This window comes from Esox lucius, chromosome 19, assembly GCF_011004845.1.
Source record: "Esox lucius isolate fEsoLuc1 chromosome 19, fEsoLuc1.pri, whole genome shotgun sequence".
Taxonomy (NCBI): domain Eukaryota; kingdom Metazoa; phylum Chordata; class Actinopteri; order Esociformes; family Esocidae; genus Esox; species Esox lucius.
This window is the reverse complement of record NC_047587.1, coordinates 42,925,744-42,941,331: the sequence shown is the minus strand read 5'-3', so window position 1 is coordinate 42,941,331 and position 15,588 is coordinate 42,925,744. Positions and strand designations below refer to the sequence as shown.

Genomic DNA, 15,588 nt, shown 5'->3' with positions numbered 1-15,588 from the left:
CCAATTGCTGCAGTTTTGAAAGGGAAATGTATTCCCATTCTTGTTTGATATAGGATTTCAGCTGCTCAACAGTTTAGCACCCGGACTCTTACTAAGGAGCCATGCTTTTGGGATACATGCAGAATGTGGTTTGGCATTCTCTTACTGAAATAAGCAAGGCCTTCCCTGTAAAAAACATTGCCTGAATGCTAGCAAATGTTGCTCCAAAACCTGTATATATTGTTTAGCTTTTAATGGCGCCTTCCCAGATGTGCAAGTCACCCATGCCAAGTGCACTTCCAAACCATGTGGACTGACGCATTCCCACTCTTTAGCCCGGAGGACCCGGCATCATCATCATCATCATCATCATCTTCTTCCGCTTCATCCGGGGCCGGGTCGCGGGGGCAGCAGTCTAAGCAGGGATGCCCAGACTTCCCTCTCCCCAGACACTTCCTCCAGCTCTTCCGGGGGGACACCGAGGCGTTCCCAGGCCAGCCGGGAGACATAGTCCCTCCAGCGTGTCCTAGGTCTTCCCCGGGGTCTCCTCCCGGTGGGACGGGACCGGAACACCTTCCCAGGAAGGCGTTCCGGAGGCATTCGAAACAGATGCCCAAGCCACCTCAGCTGACCCCTCTCGATGTGGAGGAGCAGCGGCTCTACTCCGAGCTCCTCCCGGGTGACCGAGCTTCTCACCCTATCTCTAAGGGAACGCCCAGCCACCCTGCGGAGAAAGCTCATTTCGGCCGCCTGTATACGGGATCTTGTCCTTTCGGTCATGACCCAAAGCTCATGACCATAGGTGAGAGTAGGAACGTAGATTGACCGGTAAATCGAGAGCTTCGCCTTGCGGCTCAGCTCTTTCTTCACCACGACAGACCGATACATCGACCGCATTACTGCAGAAGCTGCACCGATCCGTCTGTCAATCTCCCGTTCCATCCTTCCCTCACTCGTGAACAAGACCCCTAGATACTTAAACTCCTCCACTTGAGGCAGGCACTCTCCACCAACCTGAAGTGAGCAAGCCACCCTTTTCCGACTGAGGACCATGGCCTCAGATTTGGAGGTACTGATTCTCATCCCCACCGCTTCACACTCGGCTGCAAACCGTCCCAGCGCATGCTGAAGGTCCTGGTTTGAAGAGGCCAACACGACAACATCATCCGCAAAGAGCAGAGACGAAATCGTGTGGTCCCCAAACCTGACACCCTCCGGCCCCTGGCTGCGCCTAGAAATTCTGTCCATAAAAATTATGAACAGAACCGGTGACAAAGGGCAGCCCTGCCGGAGTCCAACATGCACTGGGAACAAGTCTGACTTACTGCCGGCAATGCGGACCAAGCTCCTGCTTCGGTCGTAGAGGGACCTGACAGCCCTTAGCAAAGGACCCAGGACCCCATATTCCCGAAGCACTCTCCACAGGATGCCGCGAGGGACACAGTCGAATGCCTTCTCCAAATCCACAAAACACATGTGGATTGGTTGGGCAAACTCCCATGAACCCTCCAACACCCCGTAGAGGGTATAGAGCTGGTCCAGTGTTCCACGGCCCGGACGAAAACCACACTGTTCCTCCTGAATCCGAGGTTCTACTATCGGCCGTATTCTCCTCTCCAGAACCCTGGCATAGACTTTCCCGGGGAGGCTGAGAAGTGTGATCCCCCTGTAGTTGGAACACACCCTCCGGTCCCCCTTCTTAAAAAGAGGGACCACCACCCCGGTCTGCCATCCCAAAGGCACTGTCCCCGACCGCCACGCGATGTTGCACAGGCGTGTCAACCAAGACAGCCCCACAACATCCAGAGACTTGAGGTACTCAGGGCGGATCTCATCCACCCCCGGTGCCTTGCCACCGAGGAGTTTCTTGACCACCTCAGTGACTTCAGCCCGGGTGATGGACGAGTCCACCTCTGAGCCCTCATCCTCTGCTTCCTCAATGGAAGATGTGACGGCGGGATTGAGGAGATCCTCGAAGTACTCCTTCCACCGCCCGACGACATCCCCAGTTGAGCTGGCATCCATGATTCCCAAAACATTTTGATTCGTCAGAGCACAGGACAGTTTTCTTCTGGATTCTCATAATCTTTTAATAAGTGTACCGTAGATGATGAGATCCCCAAACTCTTTGCAGTTATATGATGCAATATGTTATTCTTGAATTGTGACTCTATTAGCCTGTGCAGTTTTTCTCAGAGTGGTGAACCCCACCCCTTCCTCACTTCTGACAGATCAATCCTCTCTTGAATGATCTTTTATTACCCAATCATGTTACTGACTGTTGCCAATTAACCTATTTTGTTGGGTTCGTTTTTTAGCATTACATGTTTCCAGTCTTTTGTTGCCAATGTCCCAGCATTTTTGATTTGTTGCTGGCATCAAAATCAAAGTGGGCATATATTTTTCAAGGAACAATAACATTTCTCAGTTTCTCAGATATGTTGTCTTTGTACTATATTCTATTGAATATAGGGTTTAAATTATTTGCATATCATTGAATTCTCTCTGTTCTTTACATTTTACACAGTGTACCAACTTTTTTGGAAATGTGGATTGTACATCTATATTATTTAAACCCCCCTAAACATTCAATTTCATGAATGCCATATAGAATGTCATATTCCTAAGAAGGAACATTCTAGAGCAGTTCTGACGTTTTCAAAACAACTACATTTTTTCTACAAACCACACACTCTCTCGCTGCCCGTCAGCAGCAGTGTGGGAAAGTGTGTGTGTAAGTTTGCTTGCCCAGCGAGCTTTCACAACTTGATATCAGCATCTGGTGTTTATCTACAAGTGAATGGGTGAAAGAGAGAACAGTTGGTTTTTGATGCAAACATCTAAGTGTTAAGTTGGGTATTGTTATCTACACAGTAACTGGCTGTGCATCCCCAGCAGCAGCATTATTCAAACAGAAAAATGTTTACTCGTCAATAATATTGTCATGAAAAGTATGTTTCACCTTAGCACTGGCCCTGCATTTTCATGCATTACAATGACATTTTAATCGTTTTAGCCCTGATAGCCTGTAGTCACTGACCAAATTATACATAATGTTATCACAATCCGATTAAATTGGCCTGGCCAATAAATTATTAACGATTTGAGTTGGTTTTGGGGGGCTTTTTAAACACGAAGAGAGAGCGTGACACCACTTGTCATGCGTTGCAGCAACAAAATAACCTTGTTGCTGCAGAGAAGCTAGGTTAGGTTGCTAGCAAGGGTGAAATGTATCTTTCAGAAAACAATCAATCATCACTTTATCACTAGTTAGCTACACATTCCGTAGTTGGTCCAGCTATGGATATATGGGGCAGCCGTGTCAAAACAGGTACAATAAGGCAATATGGCATTTGAATGCTGAAACCCACTCAACACGGCTTGGAGTTTTAATGGGATTGTTAGTAAGTTTCATTAAGACAGTAGCAATCCAACTGATGAAGTATAAAAATGATCAAAGACACCCTCCAGCCTTTCGGCACAAAAAATGTTGTCATTAATTGGTCAACTATCAAGATGGGTAACTTCTTATTTCTGAAACACAAACTAAATGTTTTTGGCACAAATAGCACTATTACTTGAGGTCCAAGCCCTTTCTTTTGCATTGTGTTTTGCATAATTTAAACCAAACTGAACAAATGTCATTATTTATTTGAGACTAAATCAATTTTATTTATATATTGTATTAAGAAATTACATCAAAAGTGTTCATTTTTCCATTCATAATTATTGTTTGTGTTATTATTATTTTAAACAAATGTATAAATTGGTAGATTTTTGATTAACCCAAAAATCGACATTAGCATTGAAAAATCATAATCGGTCAACCTTTATCACATAATTCAACAAGGTCTAACCATAGAATTAAAGTAAATAGCCATTGGCAACCCTTCAAGAGTACTGAAAAAAAACAACAATGAGATTAAAATGTCAAAGTCATGATTGATCTAGAAGACATTAAATGACTCTGCAGGTGTGACACAGAGTGGACAATAGCCAATTGTTTATGCTTGCCCATGTTGTTTCCTCTCAAAAGTTAAATGACAATGACCAGCTAGAGGTGTGTGTGTGTGTGTGTGTGTGTGTGTGTGTGTGTGTGTGTGTGTGGAGACAATGTGAACTAATAACATCTTAAGAAATGCAAGCCCTGGCTGTTACTATAGGCCTGGTTACTACTAAACCTAAATAAGCCAGCATTCCTTATTTCTAGTGCCTTGTCTTGACAAAAAGTGCAGATGAGGTTAAAGAGGAAAAGAACACATTCCCTTTGATGGCAAACTACCTCCAAGGCCCCATGAACATATTAACCTCAATGGGAAAATAATTCCTTCTATCTGTACAGATTTGAAAGTGCAGATTTGGTAAAAGAAAATAATAATATGCATCTTATAAAAAGGACTCTGCTTCAGTCACATCCGTGCAACACTGCAGACATGGAACATATTAGGATAGGAAGTAGTGAAGTATGAGACCCAGCCAGCTGTGCCAAGGCCGTCTGACTGGGACTTTCCCCCTTTTGGCCTGGCCTGAGAATCCAAGAACCGACAAAGGCCTCTCAGCATTCCTACCTAGACTAGTGAGGGGAAGCCATATCTAAATATAACAATGGTGAACACAATGCATGCCGGGGAGAGCAGGAGCGTACCCTTTCCCAGAGTGGCAGTGGGTTTTTGAGCGGGAGGTGGAAAGAATGCAAAGGAAGAGTTTTCATAAACAGAAACGAACTGATAAAGACATGTGGGATCCACTCTCTCAAGAGAATGAAATCATAAGTGGATCTAATTATAAGCGTGGGGAAGAAATAGCCCTTTTCTCACAGACGTTTAAAATGAGTCGTGAGTGATCTGTGGACCGTTTGAATCAGCAGGAACTACAGGAATCAGATCCAAAAATGTATCCAAAAATAATCACCAAATTAAAAATGCAAACTATGCCATTGACAAGACAAACAAAACAACAACTCTGATTTAGTGTTTCGAAACGGGTTAGACATGGTCAATCTCCCAAGATCCAGCTATGCTGTATATTCCTCTTAACTTTCCTGGATCTTTGCAGGGATCAAGAAGCGTCCTCTTTCCATATCACATGGGAAGTAATAAAATCTGAAATTACAGCCTATGTTTGCGTAGCACAACATGATTGTAGACCCAAGTCAAGTTTATTCAGCGACATCAAGTTATCAAGTCCGAGTTGATATTATAATATTACTCTTTACATTGTTTTTCCCAGTCCAGTTTCTAAACCAATTTTTGATAAAGGCCCAGCAGTGACTACACCAATGTGCCATTCAGTGGTCCTTAGTCAATTGGTATTTCATTAGCTACTCACATCTGGGACAATAGACAATGTCAGTAATAAATGCAATGGAAAATAATCCATTCCATTATCGGGATAAACGTAAATCAAGATCATCCTGAAAAGCTCTGCCAGTAGCTGATGTGTCCCTGACTAGTTGTTTTAATTTACAAGTGGCGCGCATACCTCATCTCACGTTTTACTATGCCACTAAACATCCTCAGCAATGTATTGGCAATGAAGCCGAATGGCTCTGCTAGCGGGCAACCATATAAATGTAGGGATTTACATGTTCTTGTATCAATGCAAGAAAACCCTTCTTTGTAATTGCTTTTTAAATGCACAAGAACAAGATTTACAGTGGGGAGAACAAGTATTTGATAAACCTGCAAAAACAGCAGTGTTCCTACTTACAAAGCATGTAGAGGTCTGTCATTTTTATCATAGGTACACTTCAACTGCGAGAGACGGAATCTAAAACAAAAATCCAGAAAATCACATTGCATGATTTTAAAATAATTAATTTGCACTTTATTGCATGACATAAGTATTTGATCACCTACCAACCAGAAAGAATTCCGGCTATCACACACCCGTTCATTTTTCCTTATGAAGCTCTCCTGTTCTCTACTCATTACCTGTATTAACTGCACCAGTTTGAACTCATTACCTGTATAAAAGACACCTGTCCACACACTCAATCAAACGGACTCGAACCTCTCCACAAGACCAAGACCAGAGAGCTGTGTAAGGAAATCAGGGATAAAATTGTAGACCTGCACAAGGCTGGGATGGGCTACAGGAATATAGGCAAGCAGCTTGGTGAGAAGGCAACAACTGTTTGCGCAATTATTAGAGAATAGAAGAAGTTCAAGATGATGGTCAATCTCCCTTGGTCTGGGGCGCCATGCAAGTTCTCACCTCGTGGGGCATCAATGATCATGAGGAAGGTGAGGGATCAGCCCAGAACTACATGGCAGGACCTGGTCAATGACCTGAAGAGGGCTGGGACCGCAGTCTCAAAAGAAAACCATTAGTAACACACAACGCCGTCATGGATTAAAATCCTGCAGCGCACGCAAGGTCCCCCTGCTCAAGCCAGCGCATGTCCAGGCCCGTCTGAAGTTTGCCAATGAACATCTGGATGATCCAGAGGAGGAATGGGAGAAGGTCATGTGGTCTGATGAGACAAAAATTGAGCTTTTTGGTCTAAACTCCACTCACCGTGTTTGGAGGAAGAAGAAGGATGAGTACAACCCCAAGAACACCATCCCAACCGTGAAGCATGGAGGTGGAAACATAATTCTTTGGGGATGCTTTTCTGCAAAGGGGACAGGACGACTGCACCGGATTTAGGGGAGGATGGATGGGGACATCGCGAGATCTTGGCCAACAACCTCCTTCCCTCAATAAGAGCATTGAAGATGGGTCGTGGCTGGGTCTTCCAGCATGACAACAACCCGAAACACACAGCCAGGGCAACTAAGGAGTGGCTCCGTAAGAAGCATCTCGAGTTCCTGGTCTCCAGACCTGAACCCAATAGAAAATCTTTGGAGGGAGCTGAAAGTCTGTATTGCCCAGCGACAGCTCTGAAATCTGAAGGATCTGGAGGTCTGTATGGAGGAGTGATGTCTGTAATTAAAAACAAAGGTTTCTGTACCAAATATTAAGTTCTACTTTTCTGATGTATCAAATAATTATGTCATGCAATAAAATGCCAATTAATTACTTAAAAATCATACAATGTGATTTTTTATTTTAGATTCCATCACTTGAAGAGTACATATGATAAAAATTACAGACTTCTACATGCTTTGTGAGTGGGAAAACCTGCAAAATCGGCAGTGTATCAAATACTTGTTCTCCCCACTCTATTTAATGGAAGAAAATCAGCAGAGATGAATGCGGTAAGTGAATAGAAGAATATAGTCAGGTTCAATAAAAATAGAAATTCTTAAAATCATTATGAGTTGGGTTTGTATTGTACAGATTCTACAAAAGAAAAAATGATTTTCAAAATACTTTCCCCAAACTCTCCATTGCAAGAATGCAATCTTAAAATATGAAAAGGCCCATTATTTCCATCGGTCACTTCCCAGAGAAAGTGCAAGTATGAACTACTTAGAACAACTTCAATATGCTTCACTGTCAGCCAAGAAAGTCTCTTCATTGGATCACAAAACACATTTCCCAACAAAACTGTGTCCATGACAATTTTATTTTGACCCCCAAAATATCTGTATGATTTGTTTTAAAATCAATACCCAATCCAGCTGGGATCCGAAAAATTGCCATATCCGATCGAAATAGGCCAGTGAAGAAAGATAATCGGATCTTAACTGTCAGATAATCAGATAGAAATGTGTCCAAAACACAAAAAGGCTGCATTACGTCCGCTACATTGTTTTAACCTTTATGGCACATGCATTTTATATTATAGCTTGGCCAGTCTCAAATTTCGTAAGATCCACACTTTCATAAAGACATCCCCACTATAAAATGTGAAGTGAAGAAAGTCTATTATAAACACATCTCTCTCTCTCTCATTATACATTTAGAGATTTACATGATCTTTAATTAATGCAATAAAAACCGTCTTGTATTCTATTGTAATGTCTTTTTAAATGCACAAAAACGCAAGTTATGTAATGAAGAACTGTTATTGGGCTGACAGGCTGTCTCTTAGGAGTCTCCCGCCAAGCCCCACATAAATCAAGATAAAATCGTAAATCAGGATTATTTTGGCCAGGATTACCGTGGCATGAAATTCTCCTATCGTCCCAACCCTACTCACACCTGCATGTATTTATTTAAAAGATTACTTGATAAGAAGAGATCTTGCTGTAGGAGCAGTGGCCAGACTCAAACCAACACTGCGTGTGACAGAAATAGCAGTTGGACCAGACAAGGCCAAACACTTGCATGTCTTTATGATTGACAACATCAAATTGACTTCTGCAAAAGCGCCATGATTAATTGATGGACATTTCTGACTGACACAGCTAATAAAAGCTCAGTGATGTGATCACTAGCCTACTTAGAAATAGCTACTCATTCCAATTAAACAATTTCAGTGAATGCATCACCTTGACATTAACACTGCCTGTAATTTCAAATATCACTGGGGAAATGCAATGTGAAATTCACTCAAAATGATACGGTGTGTACCTGTGCCATTACTCAGCCTAATGGAAAATGGTTGTGTTCTTTGAGCAGCCAAAGTGTTAATGAGTTCAATAATAAAGAAAAAAGTACAATAAGATGCCTTACTGACAAAGAAAAGAGCATTTATAGAATACACTATAGTGATAGACAAGAAAGTTGTCAAGGAGACAATTCTGATATTGTCACTTTCTCAAAACATACTTACTTGGTTGGTTTTACCTAGCTTCATGTCACATTCGGCCTTGCAACATTTGGTTACAACAATCCACATATTGCAAAAGCTTGTCGAGTTTCAATAGACCGACAGACCATAAATGGCCAAACACCCAGATGATAAACATAACCAATACCTCTGGGGTGTTTACACAAGAACACCATAGTCCATTCTTTCTTAACTTTTAGACGAAAAAAAAATTCCTTTCTTGCAAAGACAATTCATTTTAGAAGCACCTGCAGGATGGCCTTGAATTTGGTAAGTCAAAGGTCACTGTCCACTTGAGCTAACAACAAAACAGGTGAAATGCATAGGCCAGAGTAGAAACACTTAACAATAAAATATAAATTATCCCATTTACACAGGAATATTTTTATACAGTAGGTTGAGCAACTCAAATAATTGTTGAGGATTGATAAGTCTTAGATAATTACAACCTGCAGCTGCTCGAAGCCTTTATAACATTCAATGGTGTCAACATTTTTAAATGACCCATGACCTACGTTCCCAACGCAGCCAACCATTATTTTCACGGGTTACAGTCACACAAACAACATTAAAAACTATAAAAAATGAATAACTTCAATTCACTGGTTGAGTTTCTGATAAAAGCAATGCATTGGTCGACTATGCAGACAAACATACAGAGCAATCCTAAGGTGGTAAGCGCATGGTAATTACCTTCCCAGAAATTATTAGATCAGGCATCAGTCTGCAAAAATTGGCCGCAGAGTTAACTGTCCTCTACCAACCATGCATGCATGATAATGCAACTCCCTGTCAGCATCAGAGGGGTATTAACTAATTATTTTGGGGCAAATTTAAGCCCTGCATGCTTTGCATAAGCAAACTGTGTTTCCCCTGAGGAATCCCTACACAGATATATATTACAGCCGATAATTGACTGTAGCACTGTCCCTGAAATGTATCTAACCATTTGGGTGAATCAAAAAGCCTATGTCACAAGCCCTATTTATGAATATTTCTAGGGCTTTAACAGTACATGTATATGTAACCATACCGGGCCTCTTTAGGAGTAGCACACGAACCCAAAGGAATACATTATATTAATAATCATAATAATCATATTTAACAATGCTGTGTTGACTGCCTCTTAAATAAATCTGATCGACCTGGATGTTTTTTGGGGTTAATCTGTTTTTTAGAGCATTTGTGTCATAACCAAAATTATAATTGTTGGGATTTTTCAAAATGTTCTTTTGTGAAGGAGAAACTTACTTCTGTAAAATGGCAAGTGGTGGAATTTTAAGATTAACAGCATTTTGATTTCCCAGTAGACAGCAATGGTGATGAACAGAGTTGTTCATAAAACAAAAGTGGCTTATACTGCTGCAAACACCTTGAACATGTGAATACATCTACACTGATATTAAACTAGTATCAATATTGCAGGAGCAACATAGAAAAGTCAAGAGACATCACCATTTACTACTCTCGCCACTACATTCATACAAGAGCTATACACTCACCTAAAGGATTATTAGGAACACCATACTAATACTGTGTTTGACCCCCTCTCGCCTTCAGAACTGCCTTAATTCTACATGGCATTGATTCAACAAGGTGCTGAAAGCATTCTTTAGAAATGTTGGCCCATATTGATAGGATAGCATCTTGCAGTTGGAGATTTGTGGGATGCACATCCAGGGCACGAAGCTCCCGTACCACCACATCCCAAAGATGCTCTATTGGGTTGAGATCTGGTGACTGTGGGGGCCATTTCAGTACAGTGAACTCATTGTTATGTTCAAGAAACCAATTTGAAATGATTCGAGCTTTGTGACATGGTGCATTATCCTGCTGGAAGTAGCCATCAGAGGATGGGTACATGGTGGTCATAAAGGGATGGACATGGTCAGAAACAATGCTCAGGTAGGCCGTGGCATTTAAACGATGCCCAATTGGCACTAAGGGGCCTAAAGTGTGCCAAGAAAACATCCCCCACACCATTACACCACCACCACCACCACCACCAGCAGCCTGCACAGTGGTAACAAGGCATGATGGATCCATGTTCTCATTCTGTTTATGCCAAATTCTGACTCGACCATCTGAATGTCTCAACAGAAATAGAGACTCATCAGACCAGGCAACATTCTTCCAGTCTTCAACTGTCCAATTTTGGTGAGCATGTGCAAATTGTAGCCTCTTTTTCCTTTTGTAGTGGAAATGAGAGGTGGGGTCTTCTGCTGTTGTAGCCCATCCGCCTCAAGGTTGTGCGTGTTGTGGCTTCACAAATGTTTTGCTGCATACCTCTGTTGTAACCAGTGGTTATTTCAGTCAAAGTTGCTCTTCTATCAGCTTGAATCAGTCGCCCCATTCTCCTCTGACCTCAAGCATAAACAAGGCATTTTTGCCCACAGGACTGCCGCATACTGGATGTTTTTCCCTTTTCACACCATTCTTTGTAAACCCTAGAAATGGTTGTGCGTGAAAATCCCAGTAACTGAGCAGATTGTGAAATACTCAGACCGGCCCGTCTGGCACCAACAACCATGCCACACTCAAAATTGCTTAAAATCACCTTTCTTTCCCATTCTGACATTCAGTTTGGAGTTCAGGAGATTGTCTTGACCTGGACCACACCCCTAAATGCATTGAAGCAACTGCCATGTGATTGGTTGATTAGATAATTGCATTAATGAGAAATTGAACAGGTGTTCCTAATAATCCTTTAGGTGAGTGTAGATGTGTTAATGACAGCTAATTGCTTGTGAGAATGCAGGGTTTCAGCACTTTCTAAAATATGCTCAACCCACTCTTGTAGCTATTTCAGCAAATACAGTACAGGCCAAAAGTTTGGACACACCTTCTCATTCAATGAGTTTCCTTTATTTTCATGACTATTTACATTGTAGATTCTCACTGAAGGCATCAAAACTATGAATGAACACATGTGGAATTATGTACTTAACAAAAGTGTGAAATAACTGAAAACATGTCTTATATTCTAGTTTCTTCAAAGTAGCCACCCTTTGCTCTGATTACTGCTTTTGCATTCTCTTGATGAGCTTCAAGAGGTAGTCACCTGAAATGGTTTTCCAACAGTCTTGAAGGAGTTCCCAGAGATTCTTAGCACTTGTTGGTCCTTTTGCCTTCACTCTGCAGTCCAGCTCACCCCAAACCATCTGGATTGGGTTCAGGTCCAGGGACTGTGGAGGCCAGGTCATCTGGCGCAGCACTACATCACTCTCCTTCTTGGTCAAATAGCCCTTACACAGCCTGGAGCTGCGTTTGGGGTCATTGTCCTGTTGAAAAATAAATGATGGTCCAACTAAACGCAAACCAGATTGGATGGCATGTCGCTGCAGGATGCTGTGGTAGCCATGCTGGTTCATTATGCCTTCAATTTTGAATGAATCCCCAACAGTGTCACCAGCAAAGCACCCCCACACCATCACACCTCCTCCTCCATGCTTCACGGTGGGAACCAGGCATGTAGAATCCATCCGTTCACCTTTTCTGCGTCGCACAAACACACGTCGGTTGGAACCAAAGACCTCAAATTTGGACTCATCAGACCAAAGCACAGATTACCACTGGTCTAATGTCCATTCCTTGTGTTTCTTGGCCCAAACAAATCTCTTCTGCTTATTGCCTCTCCTTAGCAGTGCTCTCCTAGCAACTACATGACCTGATTTGCGCAGTCTCCGCTTAACAGTTGTTCTAGAGATGTGTCTGCTGTTAGAACTCTGTGTGGCATTCAGCTGGTCTCTCATCTGAGCTGCTGTTAACCTGCGATTTCTGAGGCTGGTGACTCGGATTAACTTATCTTCAGCAGCAGAGGTGACTCTTGGTCATCCTTTCCTGGGGCGGTCCTCATGTGAGCCAGTTTCGTTGTAACGCTTGATGGTTTTTGCGACTGCACTTGGTAATGATGGCCACTCGTTTCTCTTTACTTAGCTGATTGGTTCTTGCCATAATATGAATTCTAACAGTTGTCCAATAGGGCTGTCGGCTGTGTATCAACCGGGCTTCTGCACAACACAACTGATGGTCCCAACCCCATTAATAAGGGAAAGAAATTGCACTAATTAACCCTGACACACACCTGTGAAGTGAAAACCATTTCAGGTGACTACCTCATGAAGCTCATTGAGAGAACACCAAGGGTTTGCAGCGCTATCAAAAAAGCAAAGGGTGGCTACTTTGAGGACTCTAAAATATAAGACAAGTTATTTCACACTTTTTTGTTAAGTACATCATTCCATGTGTTCATTCATAGTTTTGATACCTTCAGTGAGAATCTACAATGTAAATAGTCATGAAAATAAAGAAAACGCACTGAATGAGAAGGGGTGTCCAAACTTTTGGCCTGTACTGTAGGTATGAACAAGCGAAAGCTCAAGAAAACAATTAATTGCCCAATAAACCACAAAAAGGATTTCCTTCTTAAAAATGTGATTAGTAATTATTGTTTTTATTGAGCTCATCCGGTATTATGGATCATATTATTCCTGGGTTAGAGTTGCATCTTTTGTAAAAAATAAATAAAATATTTAATTGTTGACTATACATGTTTGGACTGTACAGAAATACCAAACCATGACTCTGAACCCACAATACATATGGTATCGTGGATTAGCGTACCATTACACCCCCAGAACATATTTCCACTAGAGGAAATACTCAGTCAGCTTGTCTACATTTGGAACTGAACGTGACACATTCCTCTGTGGAAGCCAGACATTCAAATCTATGACGAAAAATAACACTTGGGAGGTAAGTGACAAACTGAACAATGAACACCAGTCAGAAGATTTCATGCACGCACACACGCATACTCACATACGCACCGCTGCCCCAGACAGCTCATATTAGCCCGGTCTATAGCCCCTTCTCTGTAACCAGATGAATACCCCAGGGAGAGGCCTCTAACATAGCTGAAGGTCCACACATGGCATGAAATTCGGTATGGTTAAAGCCTACTTCTGGAGACACATCATTACTGCAGAAGCATCATTAGTGCAGAGTGTTTTCGTTTTTTGGGGGGTGGGCTTATGGACAGGAAGCTGGCTCTAAACATACAATTCTAATAACATGACAGATCTATACATTTGTTAAATTACTCCCATCACAATAACAAAAGATAATCATTATTACAAAGTACATGCAGCTTCATAATTTCTAGGTTTACGATTAAATGCAGTATGTTTACTTTTTGGACCCTCTAGGACGGTTAAATTCTAGTTGATTCAGCCCATCTCAAACCACCATCTTTGTCAAATGCTAAAGGAAGTAAGCGAAAAAACACTGTTTCCTGTGCTGGTCCCCAGGTTAAACAGAATGAAAACAAGCGGTATGGCCAGTGATAGCACATATACTCCGTTACACAATAACAGTAACCAGTCAGACAACGTAAGATCACACGCTAACACACGCCTATATTTAGCGAAGCATACTCGAGTCGTTCAGAGATCAGAATTTGAGAAGAAACTACACTAGCCAAAATGTAAACCATTAAATAAATCCTAATGTTAGCCCTAAGTCATACCCTGTACCATCAAATTGCAGCCTGGTACTGTACCTTACTTGAGAGTTCTGATCATAGTCGGTTATTCAGGACACACCTTGTAAAAATGAACCTTTATTGATTCAGTAGGAAATAAGTAATTACAATAGACAGAGCCTAACTATCATCAGCGTTGAAATTTAAAATCCCGAACGTGTTGATTAGAGGCAACAGCTACATCACACAAATAATCTCCTTTGAATGAAGACACAATTACAAAATACTCAACTCGTAAAACTGACGGTGTAGTTTCCCCCTTTCCAGCGGTTTGCTTAGTGTCTTATAGTTCTTGAGGCAATTCAAGCCCAAACAACATAAGAACAAAAGACCCACCAAACCTCAGCATTTGAATAAACACATCGCTTTTCCTTGTACTTATGTATAAACTGTGACGTGTGGCCAGCCATGAAAAGTTACAGTAACTAGCTATTTAGACTGCATTATTTAACGGCACTAATCAATATCAATCAATATCTTCAAACCGAACATTCATATCGTCACCAGTCACAAAGCGAGGACACAAGTCTACTACTGGCGTTTGCTCTCACTAAAAGCAGAATGCTACACTACAGTCAGTAGTACTCACATCATTGTAGTTAGCTAGCTAATCTAGCTAACGTTGGTTCCAGCTAACACACTCACAAATAACGTACCTTTTAGGTTAAATCCCCTGCGCTGTCAAGGCAGTTCGAGAATCCTCCGTTCTCATTCTTTATTGCTCATGAACCGTTGAGCCGAGACACCAACCAGACAACTGCGATAGTTTGCTGACTATGCCACTCCAAACAACCCATGCATGCTACACTCCCTTAGCCTCACCCCTTAGAGATCAGATGCCACAGCACGACCTTGCAGCTGTCTGGATGCGAGACGTATTAATTCCGCATCTCGTCGCAAAAGTTTTTTTAAACGGAAGTAAATGGAAAGACAAGCGAGGGACCTGATTGAATTTGTCCAATAGAAACCTTCGTGTTAGTTTGCCAAACATTTTTTAACTTTTAGACAATACATCAGGGGTTGTAATTATTTTCCTAGATGCGTTGCTGACAATTTATTTTATGAAAAAAAAAAATACGCACAGTGCAGATGCTTTAAGTGTTATGAAAAGGGTGCCACGTTTCGGTCAAAAACCTTCGACAAATACGGATATGCCCCTAACAGATTTGTACAGTTAGTCAAATCAGAGTTACCTACCTGAATTTGTCGACCGTAACATATGTTTGACTAAACACTGCGAAACTAAAACGTTTTGTTTAGAGGAATTAATACATCTCATGGGTGTCAGTGTGGTGCACGTGATAATTTCACTCATGCGTGTAACAATATATTTTAGAAAAGTGTAAAATAGTTGGTCTTCTAAACGTTTTGGTCTTTTAAGTTACTTCCCACGGCAACAGTGTCT

The 15,588-nt window shown here is 41.8% G+C and overlaps 1 protein-coding gene across 2 annotated transcripts in view; it reads right to left on the bottom strand.

The window, feature by feature from the left end:
- Positions 1 to 15,082, bottom strand: part of si:dkeyp-19e1.3 (USP6 N-terminal-like protein) — an 83,365-nt gene extending 68,283 nt beyond the window's left edge. Inside the window, exon 1 of one of the 2 annotated variants that reach the window (XM_010884351.4) lies at positions 14,840 to 15,082. The gene's annotated coding sequence lies outside the window, so the exon portion shown is untranslated. The remainder of the gene's footprint in view (positions 1 to 14,839) is intronic. The other variant, XM_020040283.2, reaches the window with a different exon arrangement.
- Positions 15,083 to 15,588: the final 506 nt, after the last annotated feature.